Source organism: Stegostoma tigrinum, chromosome 15 (genome assembly GCF_030684315.1).
Source record: "Stegostoma tigrinum isolate sSteTig4 chromosome 15, sSteTig4.hap1, whole genome shotgun sequence".
Lineage (NCBI taxonomy): Eukaryota > Metazoa > Chordata > Chondrichthyes > Orectolobiformes > Stegostomatidae > Stegostoma > Stegostoma tigrinum.
The window spans coordinates 24,451,364-24,466,584 of NC_081368.1; the positions used below are offsets into that span (position 1 = coordinate 24,451,364).

The window sequence follows — 15,221 nt, forward strand, 5'->3', positions numbered from 1 at the left end:
TATCCCATTATCTCTCACCCCCAAACCTAGTAAATATCATTTGTCAATTTAATTCATCTTATTGTCTATTACAGACATTTGAAAATTAGTTTTCTACAGTTGGCTATTTGAGAAGGTACTTTACTTTGTGGATTTGTGACTTCTGTGAAGTTGGGAGAATTGTGTGAGTGTAGCTATTTTCAGTGTATATGTCTCCACTGGCTTCTCTTCACTCTGAACAGTTTGACATTTAGGTGTAGTAGGAAAACAGCTGAATAAATGTGTAAAAATAAAAGTAATTAAAGGTTACTCTAAAGCATCTGCATTTTTGGTATTACACTGTTTTGAATCCAAATGGCATCTGGATCATGCATGCACACTCCACATGAGACATGTTGAGCATCTTTCTGGCTAGATTGGTAGAGCTGGATTTCACCAGTGATAGAGCCTGGGGCATTTTATGTATGATATGATTCAGTGCATTGGAGTCTATGCTGTTGCTCATCCATGAGATCGTGTGACACTGAGGACAGTGTTTCATCACCAGTAGCCTCTTGTTAATCATTCATTTTGTGCGACTGCACTATTCTCTGACCTGTTTGCAGTTGCTGGCTATCTAAAAGAGAATAAGATCATCAGAAAAAGGAGTAGGGCTAGGGCATTAGCACTTTGAGCCTGCTCCACTCTTCAATATGACCATCACTGATAAGATGTGGTGTTAACAGCATTTGCTTACTGATGCCTCATAACCATTGACTTACTTGTCAATTTTTAAAAATCTGGAAAAGAAAAAGACAATATGTTGGAGTTGCAGGAATGGAAATGGGGGAGAACAAGAGGTGCATGGTCACACTATGTGCAACTAATAAATCAGAAGAGATTATGAGATGAAGGAAAAGTGTGATGTAAGGAGGATTTTGTAGATGTAGATACCAGCTTCAATTCATGTTACTCCGCTGCTACCTCTGATCTCAGCTGTGCTAATTAAAACACTACCTCCATCAGGGTGAGGACAAGCAGCTTGCCTATCCCTGCAATTACTTTACCCTTAGTTGAGCGCCACTTTACCCAAATGAACATGAGGTGTATTAGTCAATGCAGTGCTGTCTATCTGACTGATAACCCTCATCATGGTTAAACAACTGGCACCCCACGTAATCATAAGGCTTGCAGCATTGAATGAGGATGGAGTGAGGCTATGAATGTCATGTATGAGTCCTGATTGGTACAGATCCATTGGTAGGTGAGTGAAGAGGAAGTGATGCATTCGCCAATGCCTATGAGGCGGCTGATGCTAATTGATAGTGTGTAATATTTGAACATACATTCATTGACCTTGACCACTTATGAGGTCAATGAGCTCCTTTCAATACAATATCTAGTCCTTTGGATTATATTACTGGCAATGACTGTGACAACAAATGAGCTTGCTGGCTTCTCAGAGTTTGTCAGGAAGGCCAACTGATTCTCTTTGAAAAGAGGAGACCTTTCTTCATATTAACCTCTTGCATTTAAGGTATCCAGTATTGTTTTGGAGACACTGGGTGCCCATGCTGTGCTGTGTTGTGCCATTCCTTTGTCCGGCCCAGCTTTCAGAATAATCTTCAATCTTTGCTGCAACCAAGGTGGACCTTCCCACCAGACCAGCTTGTGCTCATATTGGCCTGTCACTATTTTGCATCTCCTGCTTAGGGGTAAGACCATCCAACAGGGTGCTTAGCACCCCTAAACCTATCATTGGGATAGGATTAGGGGTGAAATCATTGCAAATGGGCAGACAGTACAAAATTTTCATACTACCTAAACCAGTGATTGTGGATTGATTGCTCATCACTACCCTTTTTGTTTAGGACTTTATGAATTCTGGTCTTCCATTAAACTCAGGTCAAATGGAAGAGAATGACCAGCATGGGTTTTCAGTTCTATCTAATGACTCCCCTCCTTGGTATGGTTCCAGGGATGAGAATCATCAGTTATAAGGATAGATTGAAGAAGTTGGCACTGTTCTCCTTGGAGAGAAGAAGGCTTGCGAGGTGGATAGAGTAAACGGGATGAAGCTGTCAAACCTAATGGGCACATTAAAATAGTTGGATGGATCATGGGGGAGGGAGGCAAGGGCAGTGTTTGGGTGTGCACTACCTGATGCTGGGATAAGACCAGATCTAGCATCTGAAATTCGTCTGCATTTTTATCTTTGTGCTTTCCATGACAAGGAAGTTACACTGTTGTTACACATTTTGAGTCACTGAATGAGGTAGTAGGAACTGCAGATGCTGGAGAATCTGAGATAACAAGGTGCAGAGCTGGATGAACACAGCAGGCCAAGCAGCATCAGAGGAGCAGGAAGGCTGACATTTCAGGCCTAGACCGTTCTTCAGAAATGGAGGCCCATTTCTGAAGAAGGGTCTAGGCCCAAAATGTCAGCTTTGCTACTTGGCCTGCTGTATTCATCCAGCTCTTCACCTTTTATCTCAGTTACTGAATGATTCTCTTTTTGACCTTACACTCCCCTTTGTCCTTTGGTTATTCATTGTATCTTAATTGTGCTCCATATTTTAGTCCACAGTCTGCTATAAATTTGACTGTGAAACGCTCGGGTAAGAAGGAAAGTAAGTAGTGAGGTTTCCACAGCAACAGCCATGATTCAGAGCTGCACTGAAAGCTTTCCACCTCAGGCAAGCAACTGTCCTTCAGCTTTAAGCAGCTGCTCAGTCGCTTAGCCAATCACAGGTGCACAGGGAAGAATGACATCATGTTGAAATTAACGCCAATGACAGTATCTGATTTTGGATCAGCCAATCAGTCAGTATCAATAAATGACCAGGCTGCCGAGGGAAGATCAGGCAGTGGTGGAGTGCTGAGGATTTCTCTTGAATCAGACTGAGGTCAGGAGCTGTGTGTGACAGGAAAATGTAAAGAAAGCAGCTGAATGAGCTGAGATCTGTTCTCAGGAAAGACACACACACATACACATACGAGAAAAGCAGCCTGTTTTCCATTGGAGGTGGAGGAGGTTTAAAATGGCAAGAATGGCATGCCCACCATTTACAGGTACTACTTGTATGTTTTGTGTGTGTGACTTTATTTTTGTGTCACTGGGTATGGTTTTTATTTGCAAGTGGGTATGCGTAGACCAGTATTTGCCTGCCCATCCCCAACAACATTAATAATGAGTGACATGTAGAAAAACTAGTTTTATTTTACATTTGGCTTCTGGGTGCAGTCAGTTGGATATTTTTCTTTTATTCTCTTTCCTTCTTTATGATGTCTGTGAGTCAGTTAGCTTTCTATTATGACTATGGAAATAAGCTTTTTAAAAATTCATGCTGTTGAAATCCTGCACCTTTTTTTTGAACACACAGACACTGCTTTCTATGTGCACACCAGGAGCTTATTGTGCTGGGTGTGCTTTGTGGTATAAATGTGTTATTGCTTTATGGAATGGTTATTGTAGTGTGTTTCTGACAGTCAAATGCTGTTGTCTACTCACTTGTTATGTGAATGAATGGCATAATTTAGTTTAGGTTTTTTGTTTTGTTTTTCCTTCTGTTTTGTTTTAAGCTTTTGCCAATGCAGCATGATTGCACGAGACATTCACCCTCTTTAACTACTTGAATACCTTATTTGACAAGTGATTCTTTTTTCCTTCCCTGTACTCTTCTCTTTTCCCTCCTCTCCCATCCCCATCCACCAATTTCTAATAATGATCCTGCTGTGCTATTTGTGTGAAGAAAAAGCAAATAGTCACTTATGGCTCACAGAAAATTAATTACCGAATGATATGTTAGTTCTTTTTTTAACAAGAGCATGCCATCTGCAAGGGAACACATGAGCTGGACATCAAGTTGTGAGCCCAGATGGGTGCTGTGCAGAGTATTGTCGTTATTGAAGCATTCTTCAGAGAATTCTCCCAAACCCTCTGCTAATCTGTTAGAATGAAAAAAGGCCATTAACAATTGGACAACGAGAGAAAAATAAGCCATACCTCCATTTTGCTGTAGAATAATCCCAGCAGATGCATAAATTTGAATGTAGAAGGCAAATACACGCATGACTGCTTCCTGTTTTGAACTTAATATAGAAACTGCAGTGAATTCAAAGAAAGAGTTCAGCAAGAAGTACAAGTTCTAAACAGTTAAGTATCCTGAGGCAATTTGACTGAAAGCACAAATTCTGTCATTTGTGACAAATTATGTAAATGTATAATTTTTGAGCAACAATACTGTAATAGTTTGAATAGTGGTGACTGCAGAGTTAATGTCAGATTGAAACTCAACTAAAAGAAGCTGCGCAGACCCTGAAACTCTGCTGATAAAGGAAAGATGAATATGAAAATTCTACTAATGCCAATTCCTCATCTGGATTTTAAAGAAAAACTGCATCGACAGTTAAATGGCACCTTTTTTCCCCCCTGACAGTGCCCTGTTTTAGCCAATACAAACCCCCTTTTTCATCCTGAACAGAGTTCCTTACTCTGGGGTATGTCTCCCTGGGTAGTGGTACTGGCAACCACCCTGGCCGAGAGCCATCTTTCAATATGAATCAGATGGGGGGGGTGGAGAGACAGAGAGAGAATGTGGTGTGTGCAAGAGAATAGGGAACACCACAGGCTTGCAAGCTCTTGTTTCAGTTCCAGGCAGCTTTTCACATGGCACTCCCTAGAGGAGGAACCACTGGTTTTCATTTTCTTATTTCACTCATTTCCAGTGGCTTGGAACAGAGGTGTTGAGACAAATTGTAATATTTTCCCAGAAACTGGAATCAAACCTGGAGCATTTTCTGTAACAATGAGTTTTACACATTTTTGATTCATTGTACAACTGTGGAATCTTTTGGGAATGGGGAGCTTGAGAAATAGATCGGTTATGTAGCCCATCACTTTGCTCCACAACCCCAACCCAGTCTACACAACATGGAGTGACAGGCTCTACTTTATGAATAGTTGCGATGCATGTGTGAAAGGAGCTATATCTGGAGATATGTGAGCACATGGAATTGGCATTTGGGTCTGTATGACTCCCAAGAGATATTGTCCCTGACCTGTCATTATAGAAATGTTTAATCGACCTGTTCAGACGTATTATGATGCACTATCAGAACAGTGGGATATGAACCTAAACCTCTGGGTAATATTGCCACATTGTCGTCCTACAAATGCTGTTAATGTTTGTTTGTTCACCTGAGTGTAGATCTGATCTTGCAACATGTTAAGGAGAGAGGATAAGGCCCCCTTAGGCTGTCTTTCCATGGACCTGTTGATGCCCTTAAGTGGTTAATCCACTGAAGGACCTCAACCTGCCTGCAGTAGAAGCACAAGAATTAAGGCACTCTCTTGTTAAACAAAAGTTCCTGAAAGAAAAAGGGTAACATCCTCTTTGATATGTGCACTGTGCATTAGGGATCTGGCAGCTATAACACTAGTTTGTGAAGAGGCCTGCAATTCCAGCTGCATGAGACCTCTCTAAAGAATGCTGCTGGCTGGCATTGTTGTAATCCCAATCAGATTTGCCAGCAGCACTCCAGGGTTATAGAACATAAAGTACAGCACAGTACAGGCCCTTCGACCCACGATGTTGTGCCGTGGAATAATCCTAATCCTAAAATAACCTAACCTACATTCCCCTCGATTCACTGCTGTCCACGTGCATGTCCAGCAGTTGCTTAAATGCCACTAATGACTCTGCTTCCACGACTACCACTGGAAAACTATTCCATGCACTCTCAACTCTCTGGGTGAAGAACCTCCCTCTGACGTCTCCTCTATACCTACCTCCTAAAACCTTAAAACTATGACCGCTCGTGGCAGTCAATCCTGCCCTGGGGAAAAGTCTCTGTCTATCGACTCTATCAATGCCTCTCATTACCTTGGACACCTCGATCAGGTCACCTCTCTTCCTCCTTCTCTCCAGAGAGAAAAGTCCGAGCTCAGTCAACCTCTCCTCATAAGACAAGCCCTCCAGTCCAGGCAGCATCCTGATAAACCTCCTTTGCACCCTCTCCAAAACCTCCACATCTTTCCTATAACAGGGTGACCAGAAATGGACACAATATTCCAAGTGTGGTCTCACCAGGGTTTTGTAGAGCTGCAGCATAACCTCGCGGCTCTTAAACTCGATTCCTCCTGTTAATGAAAGCCAAAACACCATATGCTTTTTTAACAACCTTCTCCACCTGGGTGGTAACTTTGAGGGAGCTATGCACTTGAACACCAAGATCCCGCTGTTCCTCCACACTGCTGAGAATCCTGCCTTTAATCCTATATTCAGCATTTAAGTTTGACCTTCCAAAATGCATCACTTCGCATTTATTCAGGTTGAACGCCATCTTCCATTTCTCAGCCCAGCTCTGCATTCTGTCAATGTCTCGCTGAAACCTGCAATAGCCCTCAACACTATCAACAGCACCTCCCTCCTTTGCGTCATCAGCAAACATACTAACCCACCCCTCAACCTCCTCATCCAAGTCATTTATAAAAACTACAAAGAGCAGAGGCCCAAGAACAGAGCCCTGCGGGACACCACTCAGCACTGACATCCAGGCAGAATACGTACCATCTACAACCACTCTCTGCCTCCTGTCAGCCAACCAATTCTGAATCCAGAGAGCCAAATCACCCTATATCCCATACCTCCTGACTTTATGAATGAGCTTGCCGTGGGGAACCTTATCAAATGCCTTACTGAAGTCCCTGTGCACCACATCCACTGCTTGACCCTTGTCAACCTGTCTCGTGACTTCCTCAAAGAACTCAATAAGATTTGTAAGGCATGACTTGCCCCTCACAAAGCCATGCTGACTCCCTTTAATCATGCTCTGCTTTTCCAAATAGTCATAAATCCTATCCCTCAGAATTCTTTCCAAAACCTTGCTGACCACAGACATAAGACTGACAGGTCTGTAATTTCCAGGTATTTCCCTATTCCCTTTCTTGAAAAGGAACAACATTTGCCTCCCTCCAATCTTCCGGTACAACTCCCATGGAGAGTGAAGAAGCAAAAATCCTCGCCAGCGGCTTCGCAACCTCCTTTCTCGCTTCCCGGAGCAACCTAGGATAAATCTGGTCTGGCCCTGGGGACGTATCAATCTTAATGTTTGCCAAAATTTCCAGCACATCAACTTCCTCAATCTTGATCTGTTCAAGCCTGTATCCCTGCTCCTCAAAGTTCTCATTCACAACAAGGTCCCTTTCCTTAGTGAAAACCGAAGCAATAAAACTCATTTAGGGCTTCCCCTATCTGCTCAAACTCCACACACAAGTTCCCTACGCTATCCCTGATCAGCCCTACCTTCTCCCTGATCGTTCTCTTATTCCTCCACGTATGAGTAAAATTTCTCCCAGTGGGAGACCCAGTTGCTCTCAACTCTCAAAGAAGAAACTTGACCCACTGAGTCCACAGAGCAATTCAGTCACTTCCCCGTTCAGCCATCCTGACTGTCAGATTTAAGGGTCTTCAAGTACCCATCCAAGCAACTTTTGAAATCATTGATTATTTCTGCTTTTCCACCACCATCATGGCAGGGACCATCAGGTGATGTAAGGGTTATTTTCCCCCCCTTTTTGTTTACCTTTTATCAAACGTCTTGTCTATTTGGTATAGACAACAAGTAAACATTGGGCATTTGCATGGTTTTTGTTACTTTGTCCCCAGAATATGAAACTTTTAGCTAGACTTTTAGATTTCGCTGATATCCAGGGAATCCTGCTCTAAACTTAAAACAGGCTGCCTCTTGCAGCAGCATTTTCTAAATGTTTCTATCTAGGTGAACAACACAGTGCACCCTCCAAAATTTTAGATCTGTACAGATGCTAAGAGCTGTTTTCTCCCAAATTAAAATTCTCCACCTAGGAACTTGGTTTCAGGATAGCAGTTTAGGACTTGGATGGAATCTGCTCAAATAGCTGTGAATTGTTGGAATTATCTATCCCAGAAGAGCTGTAGATTCTCAGCTATTGGATGAGAGTCTTCCAGTCTGAAGATGATATGTTCTTTCATTCGCCTGGTATTCAAGAATCTGAGGATACAGTAACAAAGTCCACATAGAACATAGAACAATACAGTGCAGAACAGGCCCTTCAGCCCTCAATGTTGTGCCAGCTGTGAACTAATCTAAGCCAATCCCCCTACACTATCCCATCATCATCCATATGCTTATCCAAGGACTGTTTAAATGCCCCTAATGTGGCTGAGTTCACTACATTGGCAGGCAGGGCATTCCACGCCCTTACCACTCTGAGTAAAGAACCTGCCTCTGACATCTGTCTCAAATCTATCACCCCTCAATTTGGAGCTATGCCCCCTTGTACAAGCTGAAGTCGTCATCCTCGGACAAAGACTCTCACTGTCCACCCTATCTAATCCTCTGATCATCTTGTATGTCTGTATTAAATCCCCTCTTAGCGTCCTTTGCTCCAATGAGAACAGATCCAAGTCCCTCAGCCTTTCTTAAGGCCTTTGCTCCAGACCAGGCAACATCCTGGTAAATCTCCTCTGCACCTTTTCCAATGCTTCCACATCCTTCCTGTAGTGGGGTGACCGGAACTGCACGCAATATTCCAAGTGAGGTCACACTAGCATTTTGTACACTTGAAGTAGAACATTGACTGATCTTAATTTTTCTTGCATGGGATGTCGGCACCACTGACAGGCCTGCATTTTTGTTGCCTATCCTTGAGTACTCCCAGAACTGAGTGGCCAGATCGCTTTTTTTACAACAATTGATGACTTTCCTTGGTCATCATTAGAATTTTAATATGATGGGATTTGAACCCAGGTTTCAAAGACAGACGCAAGACTGGGCCTCTTAAATTACCACCACGCCACCTTCTCCATTTTGTTAACTGCAAGATTGTGGTGAAGTGGGACTTCTATGACCTATTCCTTTTCTCCCAGCTCTCTTTGAAATTCGAGCTTCAGGGTACATGGGGAGCCCTCTTAAACACGATGTGTTTCTTGCCATTAGTCCTGAATTTGAATTTTACCATTTTATATCCAAGTCCATTTATCTTGAAACTATGGTGTAGAGAATAAAAGTACCTGCATTTGAACAGAGACTTCTGCATCTTCAGGATGCCCAAACCTGCTTTTACACCTAATGAAATAAAATTACTGATTCTACATTAGTGTTTCAAGCAATGCGCTCCCAGCAATGACTGCAACAACAGCAATGAGGTGAATGGTTGATCAATTTTTGATTTTGGTGGCATTAATTAAAGAGATAAAAGTTAGCTATAATGTCCAATAAATTCCCCTGCACTTGAAATAATGCCAGCACATCTTTTTATGCCTATCAAAACTTATCTCACTGAATATTTTTAAGTTGGCGGGAGACAGATTACTGACCAAGGAGTCAGGTCATCACAGTTAGAAGTGAATGTGAAGTCGATTGCAATCAAATCAGTCATGAATTTTGAATGACCTCAGCCTACTTTTAATTTGTACGTATGAGTGGGCACATAGGACATCTCAATGTCTCAGCCAATGGGACTTGAATCCTTCTAATTCAAAAGTGAGAGTCACCTCAGAGCCAAGAATCATAAAATCCCTACAGAGTGGAAATGGGTCCTTGGGCCCAACAAGTCCACACCGACCCTCAGAACATCCCACCCAGACCCATCCCCAATTAACTCACCTATTCTGCACATCCCTGAACCCTCTGGGCAATTTAGTGTGGCCAGTCCACTAGCCTCACATCTTTGGAGCATGGGAGGAAAGCAGGGGAAACCCACACAGACACAGGGAGAATGTGCAAACTCCACACAGATTTTCAAGGGTGGAATTGAACCTCGCACTGTGAGGCAGCAGTGCCAACCATTGTACTGCCCATAGAGTGATTCTTTAGTTGTGTTCAAGAATCTTCAGTTCCAAAGTAGGGTGGCATAGTGTCTCAGTGGTTAGCATAGCTGCCTCTCAGTGCTAGGGACCTGGATTCAGGTCTAGCTTTAGAAAATGATCTGTGTGGAGTTTGAATGTTCTTCCTGTGTCTGTATGGGTTTCCTATGGGTGCTCCTATAGTCTAAATATCTGCCATTTAGGTGGATTGGATGTACTAAATTGCCCATAGTGTTGAGGGATGTGCAGTTTAGGTGGATTAGCCATGGGGGAATTGCAGGGTTACAGGGATAGGATGATGAGTCTGGGTGGGATACTCATTTGAGGGCCAGTGTAGATTTGATGGGCTGAATAGCCTGCTTCCACACTGTAGATATTGTATGACTCTAAACTATGGACTGCATCAACATGTTTATGTTGGCTTTGTTCAATTCACCTCTACCATAAAGGGTTGCAAAAATGGTGGCTCTGACTAATTATGGGAAGAGAGCAGAAGTGCACTATTGAGGTGGTTGGGAAAAGGAATTGAGGAAGCCTGAAAATATGGGGGTACACTAATTTTAAAGGCAGGACGTCATCACTTTTTTTCTTAAATTGTTTCAAGATAAACAGTTGGCTAGAGTAACAGTCTCTAGAAATGGCAAATGATTAGGGTATGTTGGAGGCTATTTATGCGTCACTGTGGTAGTATGCTGGAAAGCAACCCCACTAACCCCTGACTGGTTTTATAAAATGCACAATTTACTTTGGTTTTAGAGCTGGTGTTATGGACCAGACCTAACCCCTTCAAATAATCAAGGAGATGGGTCCAGGTTAAGTGTTTTTTTAACAAAAACTTATTGAAAAGCAAGTGTATGGTATTGTGTTCCAGATATCATTACATTGGTTACACTATTGAGCTTTAAGCAAAACACATTTTATTCTTGCACTATAGTTAAAATACAAACGAGAGAGGAATTGGTCAACCTTTAATTCTGTATTAGAAAACATTAACAATAGATGATTAAACTACTGAACAGCATCTGTTCCAATATAGTAATATCCCATAAACACATCCTTTAAAGGGTAAAGTCTGTAAAACCAATTTGTTTCGCATGCGATTCTGGCAGCAGAGAGACAATCTAAGCTTTTAGCTGTACCACAGATAAAGATATAGCAGCTTCCATAACCAGCTGCAAAACCCCAGGTAAAAGTTAAACTGAACTGGTTCTTTGAGAGCCTGACTCCACCCATCAGGCTGCTTCTATTGTTCTGGTTTTTTTTAAAGAAAAAAACTCAAGGTGTCTCAAGCTGTTTACTTTATTGACTTGGAGACAGCTTGATATACATGACTCAACCTTGTCTTGGAGGGGTGGGGGGGGGGGCAGTGGAAAAAGAACCAAATACACCTCTTAAAGCTGTATTTTTATTGCAGTGAGATAACATAAAACCTGGATAACAGGCTTTAAGGAAAGCTGATGTTTCAGGTCAGAACCCAACTTTCCTGCTCCTCTGATGCTGCCTGGCCTGCTATGCTTCTCTAGCTCCATACAATGTTATCTCTGACTCTAGCATCGGCAGTTCTTGCTTTCTCCAATGTAAAACATGGACTAGTTTCTGTATTTAAGAAAATCTCTTTATTATGAATAAATAGATTTCAGCTACAGATAAACAATCATGGACTGTCAGCATACAGTTTTACTAGTTATGAACACAGACATGTAGAGCAAAAGGAAAGACTGGGAAGGCAGTTCAATGATCCCTGTCTAAAAGGTTCACCAGAGACAATTGTGTTTTGGCTGGTCAGAATCTGCTGCTGTTCTGCTGCTTGATCTTCCTTCACCATATATAGTCACTAGCTTGCAGGAGGCAAAATGTGATTGGCTCACAATGAAAATACACCTCTGATTCACTGATTAAAAGCTGCAGCTTACGGCAACTGAGTGGAAGTAACTAACTGTCTTCAGGATTGAATTCTCTTACTTTAAAGGAAAATAACCACACCTTTCTAGTAATCCAATGGCTTTAGACCAAATCATCACACCAAAGAGCATTTCAGCTGAGTGGGAGCCAATCAATAGACTGTTGCCAGGCAGCAGACCTTTGGTCTGTGGAACAGTGACCAGTTGATGGCAGTCCAGTACTTGTTTCTAGCCACCTCCCCCTTCGTGTGTCTATAGTCCTTCTCTCACTGCTTGGACAAGCAGCACTGTAAACAGTACTTACAATGAGTGTCAGGTACCTTGCTTTTGAAAAATAGAGCAGCAATCACTTGAGTCCTTGGATTATATAATAGTCCTTTTGCCACTTCCACCTGTAAAACGTAGAATATAAAAACAAAAATAAAACTACGCTATTTACAAGGGTCAGAATATAACAATTTGAAGAGATGAACAAACGCAAAGATAATTTGGAGTCGGGTGTCATTTTTCACCTTCATAGGATATGCCTTCATACTGCCTATCCCTTAACTGCCCTTGAGAAAATCATAGTGACCTGCCTTCTTGAATTGCTAATGTAGGAACACTGACAGTGCTGTTAGGAAGCGTGTCCTAAGATTTTGATCTCGTGACGGTGAAGGAACTGGAGAGGGTGCAGACAGTATTGACAAATATGGCCATAAGGATAGACTGGAGAAGCTGTGACCATCTTCTTTGGAGAGGAGAAGGTCGAGTGGAGAGCTGGTAGAAGTATTCAAAATCACTGGTCTGATGGGAATAAACTCTCTTCCCATTGATTGGAAGAACAAAGAACTGTATGACTCCAATTATAGATTTTTTTTGAAGTTAAAGGGGGAGGTAAACCATTTTCATGATTTGAGTGGTTAGTATAGGGAATACAGTGCCTGAGTGTCTTGTGGAGGCAGATTCAATCATCCTCTTTTAAGAGGAAATTGGATAATCCTCTTCTTAAAAAGGACAAAAATCTGGGCCTACAGGGAAAGTTAGGGTGTGTGGTGCCAAGTGACTTGCTCTTTCAGTGAGCCAGCATTGGATGCAATGGGGCAAGTAATATCTCTGTTATAGACATTCTATTCATTTAGTCCCCTTATTTCTCCAGATGGTAGAGATCATGGATTTGGAAGGTGCCATTGATAAGCTGGTGCAGTGCATCTTGTAGATGATTGAAAGGTGATGGAGTAACTGGTTGCCAGTTAAGTGGTCTGCTTATTGTTGGTTTAGATACTGTCGCTTCTTTCTCATTGGACTTGCATTTATGCAGGCACGTGGAGAACATTGCATCATTTTTACTGAATTTGCGTTCTTTGTAGATGCTGGACAGGTAGTTGGGAGTCAGGCTGTTTCTTTCTACAGAATTCCCAACCTCCGAACTGCTCTTCGCCTCAGCACACTCGATTTTGGGGCAGGAAGGGGGAAGAGACCAATCAGGGGCAAGCATCAGTAGCCAGGCAGGTGGCACTACAACTGTCTCTGCAGTACAGTGGGGAAGGATAAAGTTAAACGGGACTGTTAACATAAAGCATGGACTAGTTTGTTTTATACCATAGTGATAGGAGATTTGATAGTTAATGGGACAGACGGGAAACTCTGGCTGCCCACGGGAATCCAGGATGGCGTATTGCTTTCCGGGTGCCAGGGTCCAGGATGTCTCAGAGCGGCTGCAAAACCTTCTCAAGGGGGAGGGTGAGCAGCCAGAAGTCATTGTGCATGTTGGCACAAATGGCATAGGTGAATATAGGAGTGAAGTCCTGCGGAGTAATTATAGAGAGCTAGGAAAAATTAGTTACAAACTAGGACCTCTAGTGGTAATTTCCAGATTACTTCCAGTGCCACGTGCTAGTGAGGTTAAGAACAGGTGAATATGACAGACGAATGTGTGGCTAAAGAAATGGTGCGGGGGACAAGGATTCAGATTCCTGGATCATTGGGATCTTTTTCTGGGTTGAGGTGACCTGCTCAAGAGGGACGGGTTGTACCTGAACTGCAGTGGAATCAATATCCTGGCGGGCAAACTTGCCTGTGCTTCAAGAGAAGATTTTAACTAGATTGACAGGGGGTCGGGATCCTCCACAGCAGGAAGGCGACTGCAAGGCTGGTAGGAGATCCAGTATTCAGAAATTACAATTTGAAGAGACAGGTCAGGATGACAAACAAGGAATGCCGGTTGGATTAAATAACATCTATTTCAATGCAAGAGGGCTGACAAGTAAGGCCAATGAACTCAGGGCATGGATAGGTACGTGGGACTGGGATATTTTTGCCTTTCAGAAACATAGCTAAGGGTGAGACAGGGCTGGCGGCTACCTGTGCCAGGGTACAGGTGCTTTAGGCAGGACAGAGGTAGAGGGGAGGAGGAGTTGCATTTTTGAGTAAGGGGAGTGTCACATCAATAGTCACAAATGAAATAACTGAGGGATCATCCAGTGAGGCTTTGTGGGTGGAGCTAAGAAATAAGGAGATGGTGACATTATTGGGGTTGTACTATAGGCCCCCAAATAGTCAACAGGAGTTCAAGAAACAAATATTTAGCGAGTTTGGGGAGACTTGCAGGAACAGTAGGGTTGTCATCGTGGGGGATTTTAATTTTCCTAACAGACTGGGACTGCCATACTATTAAGGGTTTCAATGGGATACAATTGTTTAAACGTGTTCAGGAAAGTTTCCTTTAGTATATAGAGGATCTTACTCAGGAAGGGGCATAACTTGACCAACCCTTGGAGAAATAGGGCAGGACAGGTGCCTGAAGTGACAGTGGAGGAGCACTTTAGGACTAGTGACCATAGTTCTAATAACTTTAAAATAATAATGGAGAGGGACAAAACTGGTCCACAAGCTCAAATTCTAAATTGGGGCAAGGTGAATTTTGAAGGAGTTAGACAGGAGCTTGCAGGGATTGATTGGAGTACTTTGCAGACAAAAGGGCAAGTGGGAGGCCCTTAAGTATGATAGCTAGAGTTGAGCGTCTACATGTACCTCTGAGGGTGAAGAGAAAGGTTGGCAAACCGTGCCAGTAGGGAACCCTGGACAGCAAGAGATATTGAGGCTTTGACCAGAAAAATGAAGGCGGCATGGCTGAGGAGTAGGCAGCTGCGGAGAAAGGGAATCTCTGGAGAGATATAGGGGATATGAAGTTTACAGAAGAAGGAAATCAGGAGGGCAAAAAGGGGCCATGAGATAGCTTTGTGGAGTAGATTAGGATGAATCCAAAGAGATTCTTCTCAGTATGTTTAAAAGGAAAAAGACTAACTAGAGAGAATAAGATTCTTCAAGGACCAAAGTGGATTTGTATGTGTTGAACTGCAAGAGATGGGCGAGGTCCTCAATGAATATTTCTCCTCCTTACTGCAGAGAAAGATATGAAGACATAGCCACCAACTTCCCCAAGTTTCTATGTCTTGGGGACAGCCCATTATCTCACAGTACAGGAGGTGTTGGAAGTATTAGAATGTACAAAGGTGGATAAATCTCCTGG

The 15,221-nt window shown here is 42.7% G+C and overlaps 1 protein-coding gene across 4 annotated transcripts in view; it reads left to right on the forward strand.

The window, feature by feature from the left end:
• LOC125458730 (serine/threonine-protein kinase PAK 3) overlaps positions 1 to 15,221 on the forward strand; it is a 241,769-nt gene that overhangs the window by 87,186 nt on the left and 139,362 nt on the right. For 2 of the 4 annotated variants that reach the window (XM_059651377.1, XM_059651378.1), the window contains exon 1: positions 2,782 to 3,030. The exons of 1 other annotated variant lie outside the window; for it this stretch is intronic. The gene's annotated coding sequence lies outside the window, so the exon portion shown is untranslated. Of the gene's footprint in view, positions 1 to 2,780; positions 3,031 to 15,221 lie in introns of those variants that run through there. One more of the 4 variants, XM_048544263.2, reaches the window with a different exon arrangement.